The 15,272-nt window shown below is 42.9% G+C and overlaps 1 pseudogene; it reads right to left on the reverse strand.

The window, feature by feature from the left end:
• Nucleotides 1–1,703: 1,703 nt before the first annotated feature.
• LOC100397356 (cell cycle checkpoint protein RAD1-like) lies at nt 1,704–9,691 on the reverse strand (annotated as a pseudogene).
• Nucleotides 9,692–15,272: the final 5,581 nt, after the last annotated feature.

A 15,272-nucleotide genomic window follows, 5' to 3' on the forward strand; every position in this document is an offset into this window, starting at 1 on the left:
TCTCTCTCCCCACAGATCCTGGAAACCACTAATATTTTTACTGTCTCCATGGTTTTGCTGTTCCCGGAATTTCACATAGTTGAAGTCATACAGTATGTAGCCTTTTCAGATTGTCTTCTTTACTAATATGCATTCATGTGGCTTTTTTTTGTGGCTTGATGGCTCTTTTCTTTTTAGCACTAAATAATATGCTGTTATCTGCATTTATCTCAATTTATCCATTCACCTACTGAAGAACATGTTGGTTGCTTGCAAATTTTGGAAATTATGAATAAACCTTCTATAATTATCTGTGTGCACAGTTTTATGTGGACCTAATTTTTCAACTTTGGGTCAGTATTAAGGAATGCAATTGCTATATTGTATAATAAGAGTATGTTCAGTCTTGTAACAAACCACTGTTTTTTTTTCTAATTAATTGTTTTTTTTTTTTTGTAGTTTGGGCTCTGGGTTACGTGTGCACATCCTTCATCCTGCAGGATGGTTGCATAGGTACATATATGTCATGGTGGTTTGCTGTCTCTGGCCCCTTCCCTCCACCGTCGCTGACATCAGGCATTTCTCCCAGTGTTATCCCTCCCCATCCTCCCTGCCCCTCCACTGTCCCTTCCCTCCCTTCCTCTCCACCCCTGCACCTAGCCCAGTTGTTCCCTTCTCTGTGCCCAAGCATCCTCATTGTTCATCACCCACCTATGAGAGAAAATATGTGGGGGTTGGTTTTCTGTTCTTGTGTCAGTTTGCTGAGAATGATGGTTTCTAGATTCATCCATGTCTCTACAAAGGACATGAACTCGTCATTTTTTATGGCTGCATAGTATTCCATGGTGTATATGTGCCACATTTTCTTTGTCCAGTCTATCATTGATGGGCATTTTGTCAAGAAATGTTTATGGGCAAATGAAAAGTATCTAATAAGTACCACATTGAACAGTTTTAAGAATAAGGAGAAAATATATGACTCTGAAGACTTTTTTATCTTGTCCATAGATTTCTTAAAAAGGTATACTTTAGAAATACATCATATAAAGAATTGTTCAGACTTGTTTAGTGATGCCTCAATTTCAGAACTTTTACAAAGAAATCACAGGTAAAAGCAAACACCTCAATGCAATTAAATCCTAACTTTAAAAAAGTATCCTTTAAATAGTGGTTTCCAAACTTTAACATGCATCAGAATTTCCTGGGAGGAGCTTGTGAAAATACAGATTTTAGGCCTCAGCCCCAATGTTCCTGACAAGTTCCTGGGTGATTCTGATGCTGTTAGTCTTGGTGCAACACTTAGAGATCCACCGCTTTAATATATAGTGATCTCTGGCATCAATGTCCCCATGCCTTTGCATTTTCTAATAGTAAATAAACAAAAGAACATTTCTGATAGGACTTCAACAAGCTTTAAGTCTTTAGACTCTTGAAATGTTCTACTTAAATGGAATAGAGCATCTAACTTATTTATCTTGGCTCAAAATGATTCCCCTGAGTTTAAAAGACAGAGCCACGGGATAGTCTAATACTAGATAATCTATGACTTCATGAAAGCATTTGTTCACAAAACGCATAACTATTATGATACAGGGGCCTTGCTTTTATCTTCTTCATGTATCTTCTCTATAGAAAATTCAATAAGAAATTATGAAGATTTTCATACTCAGAATGAGAACTCAACTTATGAATATACACATAAATATCACAATGAGTCGTCATACTCAAGACTCAGTTTCAGGAACTTCTTCATCAGGGAAACAATAATATTCCACAAAACATATTTGCCCTTCTTCATTCTAATAATATGCTATAATAAAAGAAATCCTGTCATTTATGTGAATAGAAACCTTACAAGATAGGACTAATGCCTTTGTAAAGGGTATCAGCAAAGAAATCAAATCTGTTGACCTGGGTCTGATTACAATGAAATGCTTGCATCAAATAAGAATCTTTGGAAGTCAAGTTGCAAAATTCCTAAATTTCCAAAAGTAGATAACCTGAAAAAATGCTTGTCAGGAGACATGATGATCTGTAGGACCTCAGTCATCACCTCCAACTTGGGAAATGCTTCAGAGCCCCTCTGACTGCAGAACAATTTTATTAATAACATTGGTGCTGCAGAAGTCAAAATCCAGAGGCTCCTCAGGCTTTTGAGTATTGATTTTGCATACTGTCACCATTCCTCCTTCTTCCAAAAATAGCATCCAAGGGTCATCATAACCTTGGTAACACAAGTGTAGTTAAAATCCCTGGCAAAGGACTTGATCCAAAAATAAACAGTCTAAAGGACAATTAATTTCAAAAGTAACAGACTCTTCCTGATTTGTAAACTGTCAAAATAGTCCACCCTTTGCAGTGTGGCCCAGATGCTAGAGAGCCCTTCCCAGCCAAGTCCCTGGGGAAGTAAGATCCATCTCCCTGAAAACAGGAGTAAGTGGAGCAGCTCCCAACACTCTTAATTTTTACTTTCAATTTCATTGCTTTGGGCTGTAATTTTTTAAAACTTTATTTTCTTACGCTTACTTTGCAGTTAACTTACTCTTATTTTCCTAGTTTCCTAATGTGGGAGCTTAGATGATTGATTTTTAGGTATTTCTCTCTTTTTTCTAGCCATATGCTTTTAAAATTACAAAATACTGAGAGAGAAGACCCTAAAAGCTTCCTGAAAAGGAATAGATCATCTCTATGGATTAGGAATAAGAATAGAATTGGCATTCTTGACAGCAACACTGGAAGCTGAAAGACAGTGGTGCAATTCCTTTAACATTTGAGAAAAACAATTTTCAAGCTGGTCTTCTCTACCTAGCTGATAATCATAATAAGTACATGTACACATAAGGAAGGAACAAAGCTATTCAGGAATCTCCATGTCTTAGTTTGTTTGGGCCTCTAAACAAAAATACTATAGACTAAGTGGCTTATAAACAATAATTTATACACATGTTTATTTCTCACAGTTCTGGAGGCTGGGAAGTCCAAGATCAAGGTACCAGCATATTCAGCATCTGGTGAGGACTTGCTGGGTTCACAGACAGCCATCTTTTTCTCTTTTCTGTGCTTTTCTTTCTCTTTAGGTATAAGAAAACTAAATTTGGCCATGTTGCCAAAGCCGGGCTCTAACTCCTAGACAGCAGGCGTGCACCACCACGCGTAGCAAGATGATGGCTTTTTGCTGTGTTGGCACATGGCAGAAGAGATGAAAGAGCTGTCTGGGCACTATTCCAGATAGTATAAGACCACTAATCCTATCCAGGAAGGCTGTGCCCTCATGATTTAATCACCTCCCCAAAGCCCCACCTCCTAATATCATTACATTAAGGGTTAGGATTTTAACATATGAATTTTGAGGGTGACATTCAGTCCACAAGGATGATGTCACCCCAGGATAAGGGTGACCAGAAGCCCTTAAACCTTGACTTGTATACGTACACAGCTAGACTGAAACTTGATCAAAGCAAGGGACAGAAAGCTCAAGAAAGAATGTTTCCTAAGGAAACGTGTGTGAGATATATGTGTATGTGTTGCAGAGAAATTACCTGAATTTATTTTGAGAGAAATTTTACTATTTTGGATTTTTTTTTTTTTTTTTCCTGAGATGGAGTTTCACTCTTGTTACCCAGGCTGGAGTGCAATGGCGTGATCTCGGCTCACCGCAATCTCTGCCTCCTGGGTTCAGGCAATTCTCCTGCCTCAGCCTCCTGAGTAGCTGGGATTACAGGCATGCGCCACCATGCCCAGCTAATTTTTTGTATTTTTAGTAGAGACGGGGTCTCACCATGTTGACCAGGATCGTCTCTATCTCTTGACCTTGTGATTCACCTGCTTCGGCCTCCCAAAGTGCTGGGATTACAGGCTTGAGCCACGGCGCCTGGCCTTATTTTGGATGTTTTAAAAGAATTAGCGATAAGCACATCAAGATTGAACAAAATATTAAAGATGTGTCCTTAGCTTCAGAAAAAAATAAAGATGCATAAAGAAGGAATTTAAACATACTATATGGCTTAACCATTAGTTCATTTAGTTATGGTAATGTAAAACACCAGTCAGTGATTTAATCAACAATTGTGAAATGACTATATTGGGAAAGTGGGAAAAGAGATGACTTACATGTATTTGTAAGATGCAGGGTTCCACAAATGTAAGAAAAGAGGTATAAGAAAATGAAATTTGTATCTTCGATTTCAGCAAATCAATAGATAATGGAGTGCCTAAAATTGAAAACTAGGAATATAACATATTATTATGAAAGGTTAAAAAATGTTGCGGTGGCTCAAGCCTGTAATTCCAGCACTTTGGGAGGCCGAGGCGGGTGGATCACGAGGTCAAGAGATCGAGACCATCCTGGTCAACATGGTAAAACCCCGTCTCTACTAAAAATACAAAAAATTAGCTGGGCATGGTGGCGCGTGCCTGTAATCCCAGCTACTCAGGAGGCTGAGGCAGGAGATTTTTGCCTGAACCCAGGAGGTGGAGGTTGCGGTGAGCCGAGATCTCGCCATTGCACTCCAGACTGGGTAACAAGAGTGAAATTCCGTCTCAAAAAAAAAAAAAAAGTTGCCTCAAGTGAGTGGGAATTGGGAGCAGGAAGGTATGAGGCAGGGGACGATTCTTTATTATCATCCTTGTAATATTACTGACTTTTAATCAATAGTATTATATTAATTTAATGAAAATAAATTTAAAACATAAATAGCTCTACTAAATGCTCACTAAAGCATCTTCCTATTCTGTCATCCTAAGGATGTATATTCTATACCGTTAATCCAGATATGACCTATTATAAAATATAATAATATTTCAGAAGTAGAATTCATTACCTCCAGCTAAGGGAATTTGAAAAGATCCAATTAGAGAAAAACAACAGCACATGGACTAGTCCTATTAGGAGGAATATGAGTTTTGATATGTGGAAGTACAAAAAGTGGAATTCTAGGCCAATGGAATCGAGTAGTTAATAATTATGGACCATCTATAATGTAACCAATTCTTGATGCATTCTCTGGAGTCCCTGATTGCCTCTGGCACAGAGAGCTGACTTTTACCACTCAGCCAGTAAGCCAATAAGTGGATCTTTTCCACAGGTTATCTCATGTAACCCTACCACTCTATGTGGTAAATATATTAACTACACCCCGTAAGTGAGGGAACAGAATTTTAAGAGGTTAAGTCATTTGCTCAAGGGTACCCTGTTAGTATGTGGTACAGTTAAAATTTAAACACAGTTATTTTCTGAAATTCCAATCTCTTCCCATCACTCTGCCCTGCTGTTTTGGAATATTTGTACATGATTTATATACTCTGTATAATGTGATCACATGAAAAATCCCTGGAGAGGCAGGGCCTGCCCTCCTCCTAGCCCACCTGTTTCTTATTCACCATGTCCTTCCCTTCTTTCACACAGTTCAAAACACAGCTAGACTTTCTATCGAAGAGAAAGCAACAACTTCTATTGCTCAAGATTCCTACTGCAAACAACATAAGCTACCCTTGCTAGTGTAGGGAGACAGGAACTTTATTAAAAATATTAAACCCAGACCAGGCACGGTGGCTCATGCCTGTCATCCCAGCACTTTGGGAGGCCAAGACGGGGGAGATTGCTTGAAGCCAGGAGTTCAAGGCTGTTTGAGCCACAAACAGCGACTTTGTCTCTACAAAAAATTAAAAATTATCAGGGCGTGGTAACACACGCCTGTAGTCCCAATTACTTGGGAGGTTGAGGCAGGAGGGTCACTTGATTGTCTAGGAGTTTGAGCCTGCAGTAAGCTCTGATCACACCACCACACTCCAGCCTGAGTGACAGAGTAAAATCCTGTCTGAAATACACACACACCCTCAGAGATCACTGGAGAGTCTGAAGGACTGAAGGAACAAAGTCAAGACTAAACTCACAGAAAAAAGGAAAAACAAAAATGTATTTCCCACACCTTCTCCCTCCACCCACATACATACACACCAAACCAGGCAACAAAACTTCTGAATAAGTTCACTGCTTTCTGCTCCCTAAACATATAATGCCAAGACCTGACTACACTGCAATTGCTAAATCTACAGTAAAAATGCCACTTCCACGTGTATGTTGCAATTGCTGCTATTGTTTAAAATCCAGATATCTCTGAAGCCAGACACATCAGCAAGATGGAAACTCCAGGGAGGGCCAGGTTCTTATGTTGATGACTTCTAAATCAAGCCTGTGAAGCATCTGACAGGGCAAGCCTAGGATGTGTCCATCTGGGCTGCAAGAAAAACACTGAGAATTTGACCTCTGTCTTCTGAGTTGGGGATGTGAGAATTATTACATGCGAATTATTTAAATGATTCTGAAAAGACACACATAAGACACATGGGGACTAAAACCTCATTCAAGAGAGATGAGGATTCCAGAATTACTTCCAGATTTCTGGCTCAGGAAAACAGGTGAATGACAGTGTCATTAGGGGAACAGGGAGCACCAAGGAGGAATAAGTCAACATAAATGAGGAAAATGTGGGTTTAGCACTGGAGGTGTTGCATTTGAGGTACCCATAGGATATGTAAATGGAGATGTTTAATTGAATCTATGAGCCTGGAGCTTGGATGAAAGGTCAGAACTTCAGACAGTATCATGGACAGCATCCAAATACAAATGGCAGCTGATGCTGCAGAAGATGGTGATACTGTCAGGAGAGGTCATCATGACTGAGAAGGGGGCAGGCTTCCAAGCTTGGTAGAGATCAGACAGCAAGTGGTTGGGCTAAAGAGGAAGAATCAACAGGGAAGACTTAGAAAGAAAGGTCAGAGCAGTAGAGAAAAGAAGGCAGACCTGATGGAGTGCTGGAAGGCAAGGCAAATAGTATTTCAAGGAAGATATGAATTTTGAGGGTGATGTAGTGTGTACTTGATATAGTGATGTAGTGTGTACTTGAGTATTGCTAAGAAAGCAGATCATAAATGTTCTTCACATGCACACAAACATGCACACACACACCTGCACATACATGCACACAGACGTGCACACACATGCACAGGCACATATGCACATGCCCACACGCACGCACACACGCATACACACACTATGTGAGGTGGCAGACATGTTTATCAGCTTGATTACAGGATCATTACACAATGTATACAAATATCAAGACATCACATTATATACTATAAGTATATACAATTTTTATTTGTTGATTGCACCTAAATAAAGCTGGTGGTGGAGTGTGGGGGGAAAGAATAGGATTCAGATCTAGGAAACATCCAACAGATAATTACGGGCTTCCACCAGATTCTACCCATCATTCTATTATGTTTTGTAGCAGGAGCGGCTGTGGGAAACGGATCTCTCAGACACCGAATACAGGAGGAAGGAGGGTTTATTCAGCAGGGAGCAAGTGGCATAGTTGCCTAACAGCCAAACTCCCCTAACAAAGGAAGGTTCTGCCTTTATAAAGGCTTATATAAACTTTAGTTGTTACACGTGGAAGAATCTTAGGTTTATAGCTTAACGTATGAAAATGGTCTCAGTTTACAGTCTCAGGAATTACATATGAAAAGGTTTCAGTTTACAATCTTCTTAGGAATGAAAAGAGGAAGTTGATCTGAGAAGCCTAGGTCTCCTGCTACACCCTCCCCCATTTGAGACCCTCACCACTTTAGTGAGAGGTCTCACTTTCCAGATTTTCTCAAGATATCGACTAATAATGTTTCATATAATATACTTGTGATGTCATTTTTTTGGCTAACTACAGTAGTGATGAATCCCCTAATCATCTGAAGGAACAGAGGGAGTAGACAAGGGAGCAGCAAACAAACACCTACTATTATTATAACACTTATGATGAGGGTTTTGAATCATCCCAAGGATGAGAACCAACCTCCAAATAAGGACTCAGGGTTAAATCCGTGCCACACCTGTATAGGCACGTGTGCCACTTTGGTTATGTCTCGCACAATATCCTCGACTGTTTGCCCTGGTCATCTATGTGCAGACAGCAGTTGGTTAGATTGAATTTTCCACAGACTCCCCCTTTGGCTGCTGGTAAATAATCTAGGGCCAGCCAGTTCTGATAAATCGTGTTTCTCATTTGAGTTTCTTGTCTGGCCAAGAGGGACAGAGCTTTCCCAGTTCATTAGTATTTCCAAAACAGCCTGCAACTGGATGATCCGGTTGAGCATGTAAATAGGGGTCCGGTATCCTCATGAGCCATCCTCAGCCCATGTGGCCAGTCCATAATAATAATTCTCTCCGGTGGCCACTCGTCATCTGTCCAATCTCTTATTTTTAGGTCTCTTTTCTCCCTAGTGGAGTAGACTGGATGCCCTAACAGCTCACCTGTCCTAACAGATAATAGGAAGAAAGAGGGCTTAATGGTGCCTATGACACAGCCACCTGTCCATCTCCCGGATCACACACCTTATACTGAGTGCCATTATGTAAACAGGTTCCCTTCTGTGTCCCTGTGCATTTATAAGAATTGTAGAACAAAAGAATGGCAGTAACTTTTACGTCCTACCTGGTGTACATTCTGAGGGCATTCTTCAAAATTAGTTCATGTTCCTACTGTACAAGTCCAAATATTAAGAACAAGTCCCACGGTGAATTTCCTCATGTTTCGGCCATGTGTGGACCAGCCAGCTTCTGGGAAGTGGCTGGAGCAAGGCTTTTTGTCCTTTTTAAGGTGATTCTGCAGTCCTTGCCTTGGTCTAAGTCTTAATTGTTGCTGGTTTCTTACACGGCTGTGGTGGATTCAGGCTGGGATTCCCTCTACCTTCATGGCTGTGGGAGTGGTCAGGATCAGGTCTGAGGTCCTTTCCATTGTGGCTTTAGAGGGGCTGTACTCCCGTCCTTTATCCACATATGATTACTAGTGAGAAAGGATGAACTGGGGAGAAAAAGGCTTATAGGACATCTGTCATTTACCCAGATTGAAATATCCTGGGCGATTTTCCCTAGAGCTCATAACTGGTGTCCTAACTCAATCTCCACCCACTCCCGAGGAGTTCCTGGGAGTGCCAGGAGTATGAGAGGGTGCCTATGATATGAAATTTCATAAGGGGAATATCCTGTCTTCCTAGAGGTGGTGCATCTAATCTTGAATAACCCCAAGGGAAGTGCCTGCACCCACTCTAATCTTGTTTCCTGACACACTTTCCCTAAGCTGTTTTTGATGGTCTGGTTTATTTTTTCCCACTTTTATGGAACTCTGGAGTCAGTAGGCAGAGTGCAGTTTCCAGGTGATACCCAAGGCCATTGCTGTTTTCCAGACTAAATCTGCCACAAATGCTGGTCCATTGTCTGATCCAATGCACAGTGGCAGTCCGAACCTAGGGATAAGATCTCAAAGCAGCACACGGCTTACTTCATGGGCTTTTTCAGTCCTAGTTGGGAAGCCCTCTGCCCCCCCAGAGTATGTGCACACCAGAACTAACAAATACTTATGTCCTCCACACTTGGACATTTCAATAAGTCTACCTGGAGATCTTCAAACAGAGCTGCTCCATAAGCTTGAATTCCAGGGGGGATAATTGGACCCTGCCTCGAGTTGTGTTGCCGACATGTAATGCATTGCTGTGCCACAGTTTTGGTCGAGGCTGCTAAGTGTGAGATGTAAAAGTACGGGCCCAACATCTTTTCAAGTGACTCTTGACCTAAACGAGTGGTCTCATGTACAGCTTGTACACCTGCTGCCCCAGCAGCTGCGGTACTGCTATTCTTCCACCTGGCAGTTGGATCCATCCTTCTTCAATCAGTTGCCCCTTCTGTCCGGAGAAAGTCTCTTTCTTCCTTAGAGTAAGTAGGTATTAGATCAGGGATCTGGGGAATCAGCGGGGCTGTAACTGCTATTCGGTAAGGGGCAAATGCTGCCTTATGAGCTGCTGAATCAGCTCAAGAATTTCTCAGGGCCACGGAGGTGTGGGCCCACTGATGTCCTCGGCAATGCACGATGCCACTGTCCCGGGCTTCCAGACTGCTTCTAGCAGCTGCAAAATTTCATGCTGATACTTTATTTATTTTCCCCCTGAAGTTAACAGGCCTGTCTCTTTGTACAGTGCTCCATGTACTTGAAGAGTTGGGAAGGCATATCGACAGTCAGTGTAAATGTTTACAACCTTATCTTTACTCAGCTCTAGGGCTCAAGTTAAAGCAATGAATTCAGCCTTCTGAGCTGAGGTGTCCCGAGGCACGGATTTGGCCTTGATTACAGTGTCCAGAGTTACCACCACGTAGCCTGCACATCTTTCCCCTCGTGGATTGACAAAGCTGCTCCCATCCACATACAACTCCCAGTCTACTACTTTCCATGGCTGATCCCGAAGATCAGGCCTGCTGGAATAGACTGTGTCCAGGACTTCAACACAGTTGTGTTCAACGGGACCCTCTGACATTGGGAGCAAAGCGGCAGGGTTTAAGGTGTTGCACGCTTCAATGGTGATGCGGGGATTTTCGCATAGCAGGCCCTGGTATCTGGTCAGCCTAACATTTGATAACCAGTGGTGCCCTCTGGTATTCATTAGAGTCACTACTGCATGGGGTGCCTTGATATTTAAGTTCTGTCCCAGAGTTAGCTTATCTGCTTCTTGTGCTAGCAGAGCAGTTGCTGCCAGGGCCCTTAAGCATGGGGGCCATCCTTTGGAAACTCCATCCAGCTGCTTGAAGAGGTAAGCTATAGGCCTGGGCCAAGGTCCTACTGTTTGGACTAGGACCCCAACTGCCGCTTTTTCTCTTTCTGCCACATATAATGTAAAGGGCTTTGTTAAATCAGGCAGCCCAAAGCTGGAGCTGACATTAGTTTTGTTTTCAGTTCCTGATAGGCCTGACGCTGCTGGGATCCCCATTCAAAGGGCTCCTTGTCTCCCACTGTTGTCACATCATAGAGGGGTTTGGGTAGTACTGCAGTTTGGAAATCCACAATTTGTAAATTTTAAGACAAATCTCAGGTTCTGTCACTTTGCAAGTGGCTTGCTTCCTCTCTGCTTCTAGGCTGCGTTTCCCCTTCTGGATGGTGAGCCTCAGATATTGCATTTGCTTTTTGGCAAATCTGGCCTTTCCTTTTAGACACTTTATACCCACAGTCCTCCAGGTGCTGAAATAAGGCATTTTTTTGTTTTTTTTTTTTTTGCACACCTGACTGCCATGGAGTGTCCCAATAGAAGGTTATCAGCATACGGGGGCAGCATGCAAGCGAGAAGCTTCTGGGGGGTGGTCACGAGCTGATGCCTCCCCAAGGATGATGATGAGAGAGTTCTTGAGCTCCCGAGAAGCTGGGTCCAGGTGTATTGACTGGTTACATCTGCTTTTGGGTTTCTCCCATTGAAATGCAAATAGTTTTGGACTTTCAAAAGCCAGCCTGATGCTAGAGAAAGCATCCTTTAAGTCCAAGCAGGTGAACCAACCATCCTCTGCTGGCAATAATCCCAGCAGTGTCTATGGATTAGGCACAGTTGAGTGCAAAGTCACTGTGCCCTGATTGACCAGGTGCAAGTCTTGTACTGGCCTGTAGCCTTTGGTCCCTGGTTTGAGAACAGGCAAGAGGCGGGGTGTTCCATGGAGACTGGCAAGTAACTATTATTCCATAGTCCTTTAAGCATTTTAGATGGACCTGAATGCCTTCTAGTGCCTCTCAGAGAAGTGGATACTGCTTTTGTTTAACTGGCTGAGCCCCAGGCTTGGCTTCAATGAGCACAGGGGTCTGGCTAATTCCCAGTCCAGGTGGATTGTCCTCTGCCCAGAACTTAGGCCATTGTTTTGCTAACTCAGGCTCTATTTCCTGATCTGGTTCAGTTATGAAGTCTTCATTTTTCCTCACGAGGCACCCTGAGGGCCATTATGACCCCCGTTTTAGGCAATGCCAACTGTAAGATGCCACATTTATCATACGCTGATTTTCCGGGCTCCCAGGATCAAAAGGAGTGTACATGCAGTAAGCTTCACACAGTCTTTTATAGAATTAGGTAGGGCTTTCCTCTTTTCCTTGAAGACCCTCAGAGACTTTATTAATGTTTGTAACTCTCTGGGCCCCTTTTTAAAATCCTTCCAGCAAGGTTTCTCTGTATGAATTAGCCTTTGCACGCCCTCTGGGGTGTTCGGATCCCACTGGGGGTCAGTTCCTGGTAACTGGACCCTGACACATTCTTGGGGGTTCTGGTAATCTGTGGGAACATGCTCCTCCAGCCAATTAGAAACAGCTTGGAGTATTCTCCGCCTTTCGTCTGTGTTAAAAAGATGCATAAGCAGCTGATGGCAATCAGCCCAAATGGGGTTATGATTCTGAATAATAGTTTGCAGTAGATCAATGAGAGCTTGGGGTTTTTAGGTATAAGATGGGTTGTTAATTTTCCAATTGATAAGATCAGCCGAGGTGAACGGCAGGTATGTGAAAACACGCCTTTCTGCCATGTGGCCATCCTCATCCACTCCTGTGTATCCCTGCTCTCTCAAAGGCATCTGCACCCTGGCCTTGGGTCACAGATGGGCTGCCAGAGGGGGAGTTCCCTCTGGGAAGCAGGCAGCAATGGGTGGAGTTTTTCCACTTTCTCTTTTGTCTGCTTTGGACGATTTAGGGGTGTGCAGCTCTGGTGGGGATGCTGAGGCCTCTGGCCCAGGGGCAGGGAGTCCTTGAGAAAGAGGAGGAGGCATTATTGGCAAAAACTCTTCTGTTGCTGGGTCGACCAAAACCTTAGGAGTCCGCGTCTCTCTGCAGTGAGGGGGATAGTGGTTTCTAGCAGTCTGTCCCTTGGCTACTAAAACAGTCGCTGCCTGCTCTCTTAGCCACTTCGGAGGGTTTAACATGAACTGCAACCAGAGTCTATGTGTGGAAATCGATCGAGGTGTTCTAGCTCGCAGTATATAACCTCATGCCTTACTCTGGAGACAAGGGGCCTGTCTAGGGTCCCCTCTGGGGGCCAACCTACCCTAAATGCTGGCCAATCTTCCCTCCATAAAACCCTTGATTTCTCTGGTGTTGTAGTTACTTTATAATGACCACTAAATCCCTTCTTGAAAATTTTCAGCATGGTTTCTAAAGGGGTGGGCTTGCTATGGGAGTGACCCATATTAACACTTCAAAGAAAAAGTTTCCACAGTTAGGAGAGTGTTAGTTCACTCATAGCAGTTCCCGCCTAGAAAGATGCAGCACGAAGCACTCTCCAATTTACGTTCACTTCAATCCTTTCACAATGCCCAGAGGCTTCTTCACTCAGCCTTCTGTGGCTGTCTCTAATTCTTACAAATTGCTTGATGCATGAGGCCCGATACCTTTCACAACTGATGAGTCTGGCTGGACACATCTACACACACAGACACACATCCGATTGCTCTCCTTCCAATTCAAAACCATAAGCAAAAGCTTCCAAGGTTACAGAGAGAGCTACCTTCAAAAGTGCCGATCTGGCACCTGTGGGTGATCAGGCCATGCTTCCACCCAAAATGGGGTGGGCTACTTTCCTGGGTTCAATCTTACCAAATTCGGTGGTCTGGACTTCCCCAAATACTTGTTCCTCCTCAGTGTTCAGCCACTGTGTGGATCCACACTGCAGGGCCTCCCTGCTTTGCTCTGGTGAGGCGTTTCCATTAGGCAAATACCTGCCCAAGAGCGCTCTCAGGATGTGTCACCCCAGCAAGCAGGAGTCCCCCGGCAGGGATGCAACGCAGGGCTAGGCAAACCACCTAAGTGACATTTTCCCACCATCTGCTATCTGAGACTCTCTTCCCGGCCAACACACCAAAAATGTAGCAGGAGTGGCCAGGGGAAATGGATCTCTTGGACATCAAATACAGGAGGAAGGAGGGTTTATTTGGCTGGGAGCAAGGTGGCATAGTTCCCTAACAGCCAAGCGCCCCTAACAAAGGAAGGTTCTGCATTTATATAGGCTTATACTTTAGTCGTTACACGTGGAAGAAGCTTAGGTTTATAGCTTAACATATGAAAATGGTCTCAGTTTACAGTCTCAGGAATTTACATATGAAAAGGTTTCAGTTTACAGTCTTAGGAATGAAAAGGGGAAATTGATCTGAGATTTCTTCCTGGGTCTCCCTCTTCAATTATTTATTTGCTCTACTTATATTTGATCTCAAGGTACTGAAACAGAGTAGGTAAAAAGGCAATAAGCATCAGGCAATAATATTAATAAAAGCCAGAGAATAGATCCTAAAGCTCTTCCAGCTTCTGAATCAATCATTTTTGTCCTCACTGTCAGTGTCTCTCCTCTTTCCACCTCGTGACCAATGATGCTTTGTTTGTGTCACGAGCCTGTCTCTACTCTCCTGTTGGCTGGCTCATCAGAGAGCTCTGGGGCCAGGCCTTTCCTGGTCTCCCTCTGTCCACATACACTTGCCCTCTACTTCATCCTCCTCCCCCATCTGGCTAATTCCTACTCATCCCCAGGTCCCTCTTTGTATCTCACTTCCCCCAAAATTTATTTTCTAGTCCTCCAAGCTCCAGTCTGAGTTAAGCACTCCTGTTGCTTATGTTTCCATCATCTCAAGGACTTTGCATCACAGCAATAAAGTGCAGAGAAGTAAACTCACAGGCTTGGACACTGTGCCCATGCAAATTAAAATTCCTGCTCCACTAACTTGTGTGACCTCGAGCAAGTCTCTTAATCTATTGAAGGTTGACAGTCACAATTCCTAGAAGGTATTGTGAAAATTAAGAGTTCACACATTTAAAACACTAAGCAAAGTAACTCAAAGTACTTTCTTATCCTTACTTCCCTTTTACTGTTACTGGAACCGCAACTCTCCCACTGACCTAGGCTCCCAACCCAATAGTCTCTCCTTCTTCCCTTTTCCTTGACCCCTATACTACTCAACATCCTTTATATTGACAATACTAGTGACAGGGCTGAGTCAGGGGGGATGGTAGGGATGATGGCAGTCAGGCAAGATTGCAGTAAAAAAAAAATCATCACCATGGCTGAGACTAAGTTAACCTTTAAATGTCAGTGGAAGGAATCATACTTGGCTGAACTGTGGGAGTATACCTGAAGACAAGAATGGGGGGATCAGGAGGATGATTTTGGTGTTTATAGCCCAACATTTATAGTAATCATTTATAAATAAATTCTTAATAATAATAACCTATGATTCCATGCCATGCTTTTCCTTTATTCTGGCAAGTCTATTATTTTTTTTTAACGTAATAGTGATGAGCAGCAGAGTTTGGTGGATTTCTGCATTGCCAGAGTGATCCTCTGATCCCTACGGTTTTTTTGCATAATGAAAACCTTTTCAGTTTATTCTTGCTTCTTTCCTGTTTCTCATTTAACCAAGTCGATTAAAGGAAATTACAAAATGGTGGAAAGATTTAATGCAACTG

This window comes from Callithrix jacchus, chromosome 18 (assembly GCF_049354715.1).
Source record: "Callithrix jacchus isolate 240 chromosome 18, calJac240_pri, whole genome shotgun sequence".
Taxonomy (NCBI): Eukaryota; Metazoa; Chordata; class Mammalia; order Primates; family Cebidae; genus Callithrix; species Callithrix jacchus.